At 49.6% G+C, this 10,434-nt stretch overlaps 1 pseudogene; it reads left to right on the top strand.

Annotated features, from left to right (window-relative positions):
- The first annotated feature begins 416 nt into the window (after positions 1–416).
- LOC144769380 (pyruvate kinase PKM pseudogene) lies at positions 417–1,908 on the top strand (annotated as a pseudogene).
- Positions 1,909–10,434: the final 8,526 nt, after the last annotated feature.

Raw genomic sequence — 10,434 nt, 5'->3', positions numbered from 1 at the left:
CTTCCTCCCAGCATGAGTGATACTGTTCCTCTCTGCCACAACTGTATCCTCGATGTGCATCCTTGAGCTGATCCCTGCTTTGGTGTCAAGTGCAGCCACTAACTCCAAGTTCTTTTTTGTGATGGATGCACACGCTATGATCTACTCGGCCAATGGCAAGCCACTTAATATGTCAATTTGAAGATCTACAAGCTTAGTGGACCCACTAGAGTCCCTGGTCTTACTTCCACGTCTATTTGGAGGCATAGCACAATTCTGTGGCTTCAACTCAGTATACATTGTTGGCCAGTAATTTCCCATCTGAACTGAGCAGGGTGTCAGATCAGGGCAAAAGGGACTACCATAACATCACCCTCATTCACATAGAGAAGAACAGAACTTAGATATCCGAAAGCTCAGCTCCTCACCGACCATCGCCTGAGGAGCATCAGCAGTCAACAGGCGCTACTCTGACATCATGGCGCAGCTGACCCATGACCTCGGCACGGCCTTCTTCCAGAAGCAGCAGCTGAATGCGTCGATGGCGGATACCTTCCTGGAGCACCTGTGTCTCCTGGACATCGACTCGGAACCCACCACGGCCCGCAACGCCAGCATCATCTGCACCATCGGTCCTGCATCGCGATCCGTTGAAATGCTCTGTGAGATGATAAAGGCCGGAATGAATATTGCACGCCTCAATTTCTCCCATGGTTCCCATGAGTACCACGCAGAATCCATAAAGAATGTGCGAACAGCCACGGAAAGCTTTGCTGCGAACCCGATGTTCTACAGACCGATTGCAATTGCGTTGGACACCAAAGGGCCCGAGATCCGCACAGGAGTGGTGGTTGGGGGCGACAACGCTGAGGTGGAACTGGTCAAGGGCTCATGTGTTAAGGTCACTCCTGATGATGCCTTCAAAGACAAGTGTGATGACAAGGTCATCTGGGTGGACTACAAGAACATCTGTAAGGTGGTCACGGTTGGTGGCAGGATCTTCGTGGATGATGGACTCATATCGCTGCTCGTCAAGGAAATTGGTCCCAATTACTGCTTGACCGAGGTGGAGAATGGCGGGGTACTGTGCAGCAGGAAGGGGGTGAACCTGCCTGGTGCTGAGGTGGACCTCCCAGCTCTGTCTGAACGGGATATCACAGATCTTCATTTTGGCCTCAAACAGGGGGTGGATATGGTTTTTGCATCCTTCATTCGCAAAGCGCAGGATGTCTTGTCAATCAGGAAAGTGCTTGGTGAGCAGGGCAAGAACATCCGGATCATTAGCACGAGGGAGTGAGAAAGTTTGATGAGATTCTGGAAGCCAGTGATGGTATCATGGTGGCCCGTGGTGATCTAGGCATTGAAATCCCAGCCGAAAAGATGTTGGAAAGTATGATCAAGAAACCTCGCCCGACACGAGCTGAGAGCAGCGATGTGGCCAATGCGGTTCTGGATGGGGCCGACTGTATCATGCTCTCCGGAGAGACCGCCAAGGGATTGTATCCAGTGGAGGCTGTCTGCATGCAACACGCGATCGCCAGAGAGGCAGAGGCGGCCATTTATAACCAGCAGCTGTTTGAGGAGCTACGCCGCGTCACCCCGCTCACCCAGGACCCAACTGAAGTTGCGGCCATTGGAGCCGTGGAGGCCTCCTTCAAGTGTTGTGCTGGTGCCATCATTGTGCTGACCACCTCTGGCAGATCCGCACAGCTGCTTTCCCGTTACCGACCACGGGCGCCCATCATTGCTGTTACCCGCAACGCCCAGGTAGCCCGCATTGCACACCTGAGCAGGGGTGTGTTCCCTGTCCTCTACCGAGAGCCCCAGCTGGAGGTGTGGGCTGATGATGTGGACCGCAGATCTCAGTTCGGTATTGAGATCGGTACTGGAGGCCAGGAGCTGGATTCACCAACATCATGCAAGTGGTGAAGGTGCCCTAAGAGTTGCTGGTGCTTACCGTGGGTTCCTTTCACAGCTACATTTGCTGACCCCCTACTTTGTGTCACCCCTTGCCTAGGAATTGGGCCTCCAGCAACACGCCTGTAGTGCACGCATGCCTGATTCTCCGATACTTCATGTGCCAATGGGCTGTTCCAGGAGGTTTCTGGAATCCCTTATGCTGTAATGCCTGACTTCGACTTTTTTCACTTCTGTCACTTGCGCCTAAGCTTGGTTTCACTTTGAAAAATAAACACATTCCATATAAAATGGAGCTTTCTCTATTTTTAGGGTGAGGGGTGGGAAACGCCAGTAGCTTTTCTTCTGTGAAAACTTGTATTGTAACGTAAAGCTTTATGCAATAGGCAGATGAATATGTCTGTTCTCTTTAGGCTGCTCAAAGACTTCTTGTTGCATGCATGCTTTATAGGAACTACCCTGCTCCTTCCATATATCAAAATTATTTTATATAGTGTTTGTGCCATTGGGATTACAGTTGACCAAGTTGTCCATCTTCGAGCAGAGTTGTCGTGCTCCTATGCATTGCGAAGATCTTTGGCTATCCTGACCCCTTAAGTAAACGCAGCGACTGCACTTTCATATCCAGAGAGATGCCCTCGACCTCACGTTGACACTAGAGATGCCGATTTGTCTCTTTTCGTGGTTTGCCTTAAAGCGCTAAGTAATGAAAGCCATTGCATTCCTGCAGCTGGGAGCCATAATGCAAGTTAATTTTCTGCTTGAAAATAACCTGGCCACATCTGTCACCGGACAGAGCCTTCTCTCCTGGACATTAGGAAGCCTCAGTAGCAGATGAGACTCTGGGCTGAAGCCAGTTGTCCTTTTACTGGACCTGTTGGTCACCTTTGACATTGGACAGTCATCTTCTCAAATAGAGCCTGAGGAGGGTTGAGTGCAGTGGAAGCACTGGGCTCATGGGGAAAGCTAATAATTATACATGGACCTTCTGGGAAGGGAGAAGGCATTTTTACACAGCTGTTAGGTGACATTGCCAGTGAGTAATGTCTGTGACTTCAACATCAGTGAAAATATGCTTTACCCACATTTCTTTGTTGCAATAGCCCATCAGATTTTTATGAAGACCAGTAATTACCCTAAATACACTTGAAGTGCCATTCTGAACTCTTTTAAGACTCCGCACTGATCTGTACTACTTGTTCGACCCCGTGGCTTATTTGTTTTATATGTATTAATGACTTATGTGATTTTCTTGGCTACCACGTGTTTGTACTATTAGCATTTTTACGTACCTGTTTGACTATGTTCCCCCATGCTCCCCCTTTCTATGTAAAGCGCTCTGATATCTGCAAAGATCTTGTTCGCGCTATACAAAACTTTCAAAATAAATAAATAAATAAAATAAGAGAAGTCCTCTTGTAAGTAGTTGAAGATACAGCAAAAGATGGGTCAGCTTCTACATAATGGGCTGTTTTCTATCAACCCAGTCAGAACCCCAATGTGGAATATAACACACATAGTTCTACATTCCACAGAACACAATCCCACATTCGGACAGCAAGACTGTGGCAAGCTATGAGGTATAATCCAAAGGAATGCTGCTCACATCAGGGGAAAACAGCCTCCTGGGTCCCCATAAGTGGATATGATCCACATACTTTTACACTAAAAAGATCAGTACTCACTATCTATTGTTTTTCCAAATAGTGTCTATTCTAGTCACAACAAAATGAATCAATTGCAATACTGGATTCGAGCATTATTTAAGTAAAGTAGTTTATGTCCAAAGTTCACAAATTGCTTCAAATTCGTTCAGTTGATTAATTTTGTTGTGACCAGAATAGACAATATTTGGAAAAACAAAACATAGTGAGTGCTGATCTCTTTAGTGTAAAAGCACCTCTAAATTCAGTGTCCTTCCATAAAGCACTGTAACACTCCTGTTCTTCATAATACATTGTGATAATAAGAAAATCAGGCCAATTGGTGCCGCTATTCCTGACACAGAAGGACAAGGACCATATGATGTACATGGTCCGCAACCATGCATGGTCCCACAAGGAATACATGTGCAGGTTTTGCTGAAACTTAGCTACTAACAATGCATGCACTAACTAGGAAAATCTGCAAGCTAGTATACGAACTGCAGATAGTGCAACTGAGAAACTTGAAGAGGCAGCTACTACTTTGTGTTTCAGAGAATGAGCTACCGATAGCACAGTTTGAGCAAAAACAGGGACTTGGGCCCATATTGAGCCTGCATACTGAAGTTTACAATGTATTTATGACAAGGATCAGCAAACCAACGTTCTTTCCTGTTGTCCTCATGTCATAATGAAGCTTAGGTTGTCCCTGCCCTGCCACTGTTTGTCCACCTGCACAGTCCACGGGGGGCTGCTACCGACACCGCTGCCACTGCCACGAGGGACGCCCAGGACTCCATTTCCCAGAGTCCACAGGAGGCGCCCAGCTGCAGTGTCACCTTGCCGCGCCAGGAGGCGCTATTTAACCTCTGCAGGGCTCCCGCAGAGCGGGACGCGCACGGGCATGCCCGGGCCAAGAGCGGGCCCGTCCACACCCGTCAGAGGCTGAAGGAGGCCGGGCTGGGCCACCCCCTTAATATTCTTAAACGGACTAGGCGTGGACTCTTTACTAAAAAGGTATTTAAGTTGTATTGTTGGGTCAAAGCCCGTTAATGGTGCTTATGCTGTTCTTGGTTTTATTACCCTGGACTTTAAGAAAAAGTAGTCATTATACTGTGGAGTGAGAACTGAGTACCGTTTACCCCCCTACCATGGCATGGCGACGAGCAAAACCCCTGATGGAAAAAACGTGTACCACCATAGATACCAATTTGGTAAAAGCAGTTAGCGCCTTGTCCGAAGAAATCGATCGCACGGAAAGACGCCTATCTAGGGGGTCTAGCCTTATGTTTGGAGACCAGGTTAGTGTAAGTGAAGAGCCCCTTTCGACCAGTAAGGATAGACTGAATACTTCAGTGCTAGCTGTCACTCCCTTAGATATAGCAGGCGTAACAGACGGCGTAACTAACATCGAAGTAAAACACTCACGCATCTCTACTACACCTAGACGATCTACCCTGGCCCCTTCACCTGTTTCCCCAATTAAATCAAAAGGATACAAAAAAGAAAACTACAGGTCAGGGAAACACAAAGGCCAAAAAGGACAAGAAATCCTCTTCACTGGGGGACTTGGCAACTACAAGTAGCAAACTAGGCCCAGATGCTGCCTATGGTACACCAAACATAGACGTTATCCTTGACAAACTAATCGCTGCTCAGGCCACTTCATGATAAGGTTGATAACTTAGCCAGGGAAGTTCACAAGTTAAGTGGTAGTTTTGATAAATGTAGTATGAGGGCCCAATTAGGCAGCCTAATGGCAGTTGCAAACAGAGACACAAATAGTGAAATAATGAACTTAGATACCAACAGTAGCAGCATTCCACCAGCATCCAAAACGAACAACAAACATCTAGAGAGGGCATTTGTTGAACATCCAGGCCCCAGAACGAAACTTAAGGTAACTTCGATGCCAACCAGATTATTGCCAGCCACTGTATCAAACTATGACCTGAATCAAAGGGAGAAATTAACTACAGGGGCCAGCAAAGCGTTAGCTGTAGAATCTCCCAAATTAGGCCTCACGGATTCCATGCTACCTACCGTAAACAAGATACCGGCATTTATCAACTTGCCGCCTGAATGTGGGGCTTATGTAGCGGTCCTTACGAACGTACCAAAATTACGGAAAGATCAGATAGAAAATCACGATACACTCGAGAATAAAACAATATATTGGCTGTCTAAAAACTGTGGCTTCCCAATGGCAGGGGCAGATCAGGTACTGCTAACCCAAAGGGTGGGGTGGATTGGTCCCCTCAATAAAAGATTCGAGGGTGATTGTATAATTATCAATATCAGGTCCCCCAGCTGGGCACGGAACACCTTATTGAGTGCCCCTTCTCCATCATGTTGGGAGTTTAATACAACTCTCCTGCCCTTGGGATATTTTTACAGACACCTGATGGCGAGAAATAACTTTGGCAACCCATATTTGATTACAAACCTATTCCTAACAAAATGTTACTGCCACTAATACCGCCACCTTGCATTACAGTCCCAACATATAACAGATTTCAGGTATTAAGCCCCTTGGAAGACAACAATTGACACACGACGGGCGATGGCATAACCCCGAACCATAACCCACCAGGGTCTCTGTATGGGGCGTCTGAGGAGGAAGCACTAGAAGCCCGGCCACTCCCTTCTTTAACGCTGCAAGACAGTAGGCAAGCTGATGTAGAAATGGCCATCGTTAAGAATAGTGAACCAAACAATATATCACCTACGGGGGCAACTGAAACCTCACTAATAACAGCTGAGGAGTTGATTGACCCTTCCCATAAGGAGGGCCCAGATACCCCCCGAAGTACATCTGCCAACGACACCTCTAACGAAGGCTACACTATCGTAACATGGAACATCGCTGGCCTTAGTAAGAAATTAAATACACCTTTCTGGAGGGATTTCATTTTCCTAGGCTATAATATAATTTGCCTGCAGGAAACTTGGTGCAGGGATTAGATTTTTGCTGAGGGTTACACCTCACATTGGTTAAGCACTGCCAACTCCGTGGCGGGCAGAGCAAAGGGTGGTCTTTTGCTACTTGTGTCGAACAAACTAACTGTGTGTAAAATCAAAAGTTGTTCAACAATAGACACTCATAGTCAGGTGATGAGGCTTGACTTCCATAGGGGTAAAGACCTGGTTCTAGTTAATTACTATAATAATATTTTTTAATAACAGTAGGGGGACTGTAGTGCAGGCTTTGGGCAAAGAGATTGATAGGGCATTGGCATTGTCAAGTAAGTTGGCCATCATTGTTTGGGCTGGATATTTTAATATTTAAGTGTGCCCGCTGCCGGAAACTAAGACATGTGGGTTTATGAAGGGTCATAGTGCCGATAACAACGTCGACCATATACACTTTCCTCATTGTGAATATGGTCTAGCTTTAAATACTTTAATGGCGAAATTCGATCTTGAATTACTAAATTGTACCGTGAGAAGAAGTAATATCAAATGCCCAACCTTCACTGGCAGGAATGCCGCTTGTAATATTGACCACATCCTGATTTCATGCAACAGTGACCATTCTAACCTATGGGTCACAGAACAGGTCGTAAGTGATCACAATAGTATTTCTATATGGGGGGCGTGGCTTGGTGCGCAAACGGAATGGCCGCCTAACTAAACGGCTCCCGTTCCCTACAGCACTGATCCTGCATTGATCCTCACCGCCTGAGGGGCTGGCTGGCCCACACCCAGCAGAATCGACGTGGAGCGACCTCGACCACACTCGGTCCAACTCCTGGGCTGCTGTCGCACTCCCTCGGCGAGAAATCGACGCTGCAAGAATCACCGGTGCTGACCCTGGGGCTGCGGAGGTGACGGATCCCGGATGCTGGTGCTCATGCGAGGCCGGTGCGGACCGCGAGGCGTTAGGCCCTGAGCGGCGGCCCTGCTCCTAGGACCTGCCGCGACCCTCACGGCGGTCCGATCGAGATCCCTGCTTTGGCCGGTGGCGGGCCCCATCCTCAACCTGTGCATGCCTGTTCTGCTGTGCGCCAGGGCGCCACAGACATTGGCTGGGTGCGGTGCTGCACGGAGGCCTTGACACGAGGACGCCCTTGCCTTGCTCTCAGACCTGTGCGGAGAGCTCCACCACGGGGGCGATATCGCCGCTTCTGAAGACGTTGGCACGACGCAGTGAGTACTAACCTGAGTTATTGGGGCACATTAGAAGCGGTTCCGTCTGGGACTCCCCTACGCATTCGGGGCGGGAGCGTCTGCACTCCCTGGGAACTTTACTGCCCTCTTCGTGCTGCGGCTCCACGGAGGCTGGTGGCCGTTGCGAAACTGATCTCCGCTCAGCACTCCCTCGGGCAGACTGCCCCTGTCTCCGTTCACTGGAATCCCTCCTGTGGCCCTCGGACTACGGCCCTACCACGCACGCGTCTGGTGACCGGACCTTGTACAGCCGGATACCCATTACCTACTGAGCACGGCGTGTGGCCTGGTCGGGGTGGGCCCTACTGGCAACGCCGCACCGCTAGATCCTGCAAAAGTGGCCCACGAGAGGCGCAGGGGCGCAATGGTGCGCCCCGAGAATCGACAGGCGAAACTCAGCTTCGAGAGTTCCAAGAAGGGACCGAAAACCGGCGCGACGGAGCCCGGGCCTAGTGGTGCAGACCATGCTGCCGCACCCTCCCCCACGACGGACCTGGACATGCGCCATTTATTTCAGGAAATGCGCCAGGGCTTTGCTACAGTGGTGGACAAAATATCCTCCAGGTAGGACGCCCTGGTGCACAAAGTAGACCAGCATGAAGAGAGACTTACCACAACGGAGCAACGTATCTCAGAAAATGACGACCTCACTGCTACCCATACCTCTCGATTCGCCCGTATGGACAATCTTCTGCAAGTTATTGCCGCCAAGAATGAGGATTTGGAGGCCCGTAGCAGACGCAACAACATCCGCGTCACGGGTATTCCAGAGTCCACAAACACTGGCAAGATGGAACTCTATGTTGAGACGCTCCTCCGAACCTCCATAGGGGAAGATGCCTTTTCCCCTCAATTCATTGTGGAGAGAGCGCATAGGTCCCTGGCGCCCATTCCACAGCCCGGCTTGCCGCCCAGGCCAATCATCGCTCGTCTACTGAATTATCGCGACCAGGACGTCGCTCTGAGGGCTGCCCGGACCAAACGATCCTTGACCTACAATGGAATTACCTTCTCTCTCTACCCAGACTTCACTCCTATGGTACAAGAGGAAAGGCGAAAGTTCCTCGCTGTGAAAAAGAAATTGAGAGAGGCTCAGTTGGACTATGCTTTGTTATATCCAGCGAGGTTGAGAGTGACGCACCAGGGCAAGCAACGTTTTTTCACAGATCCGTGTAAAGTCGAGGAATACTTGAAGCAGCACCGCAAAGCACAGAGGGACAGACGAGATGACCACGCGGACCCCGAAGAGGAATTGCCGCTGATGGATAATAATGACTGATTTGCAAAGACATATCTGGATGACCCTAGCACGGGGCTGCGTCACTGCACCTTTCTCACACGAACAGCCTTTGATGACACTGCCGCCACCCTTGGGGGACGGGACAGTCTGCCCCTTTTAGCGGTGCGATATACGTAGGGACCACTTCCCCTACCCTGCCTCAACCAAGGGCGGTACCGAGCAAGGGGCTTTCGGGAGGGGTAGTGGCTGCGCGCCTTTGCTGATGGTCCCCCTACGGGAGTACCCCACTTTTGGACACAAGTTGTGGGAGTTGTGGGGATATGGGGGGTGGGTGGGTGATGGGCTGATTGGCTGCTGGCATGATTGGGATGCAGTAGTGGGAGGGGGGAGGGATCCATTGAAGAGGGGATTGTTTTGTTGTGGTCATTATTTGGCTGGATGGTCATGGAGTTATGTAGCGGCATCTATTCTTTGTTGAAACACAGGACCCCGCTGTGGCAGGCCTTAGTTATTCGACTATTTCAGGGTGATGGCTGGGTCGGGATGCACAATTAAAATGCCTGTCTTGGAACGTTCGGGGTCTTAATAATGCTAAGAAATGTCGAAATGTTATAGCATATCTTGATCGACATCAGGTGCAAATAGCTATGCTACAGGAAACACATATAGCCTCACAAGGACGCCCTTCCTTCGGATGTAAATGGGCCACTACTCGGGCGTTCTCCTCTTATTCCACGTATGCGCCGGCTGACTAGTAAGCTAGACTGCAGATTACTATGCTCGCCCCTGCTGCCACTTGCGTATCACCCCGAACTTGAACTCCTCCACGAGAAGGGGTTTCAAAAGCTATGCACAGTGCTGAAGATCACTTGCTGGGGTGACCTCTTTTTCGAGGGCCGCTTTAAAACGGCAGATGTCTTTTTCTCCACGCACGCTCGCACCCCACTTGAGGTCTTTTATTATCTGCGACTGCGCCAAGGCATGCGCGCCATACTTCCTGACTTCCCATCAGAACCGGACATCCGCCTGGTGATCCTAATTAAACGTACAGTGCGATTTCAGGTGTGCGGTACGCTCGCAGATGCGGAAGGCCGCTATGTATTACTATGGGGGAGACTCGGCCGTGACACTATCACCCTGGTAAATTGCTATGCACCTAATCAGGACCTGCCCCTCTTTTTCACCACACCCTGGGGTAAAATTCTAGACATAGGATCCCGCCACATAATTTGGGGGGGAGACTTTAATATAGCATTGGTGCCCAGGCTGGATAGAGCAGATAGAGCCACACACTACAAACCCAACTCCAGGGAGGTGTTGGAGGGCGTACTTTCAGAGGGCAATCTGTTGGACGCCTGGCGACAACTACATCCTGGACGTATGGAGGGCACTCACTTTACCTCACAGACTGGTACATGGGCGCGTCTTGACTATTTTTTTCTGACCAGAGAGATGTTCACAGGAGTGACGAGCGTCGCTCATCTT

This window comes from Lissotriton helveticus, chromosome 7, assembly GCF_964261635.1.
Source record: "Lissotriton helveticus chromosome 7, aLisHel1.1, whole genome shotgun sequence".
Lineage (NCBI taxonomy): Eukaryota > Metazoa > Chordata > Amphibia > Caudata > Salamandridae > Lissotriton > Lissotriton helveticus.
Note: the sequence above shows the minus strand (reverse complement) of the source record. Positions and strands in the feature narration are given on the sequence as shown.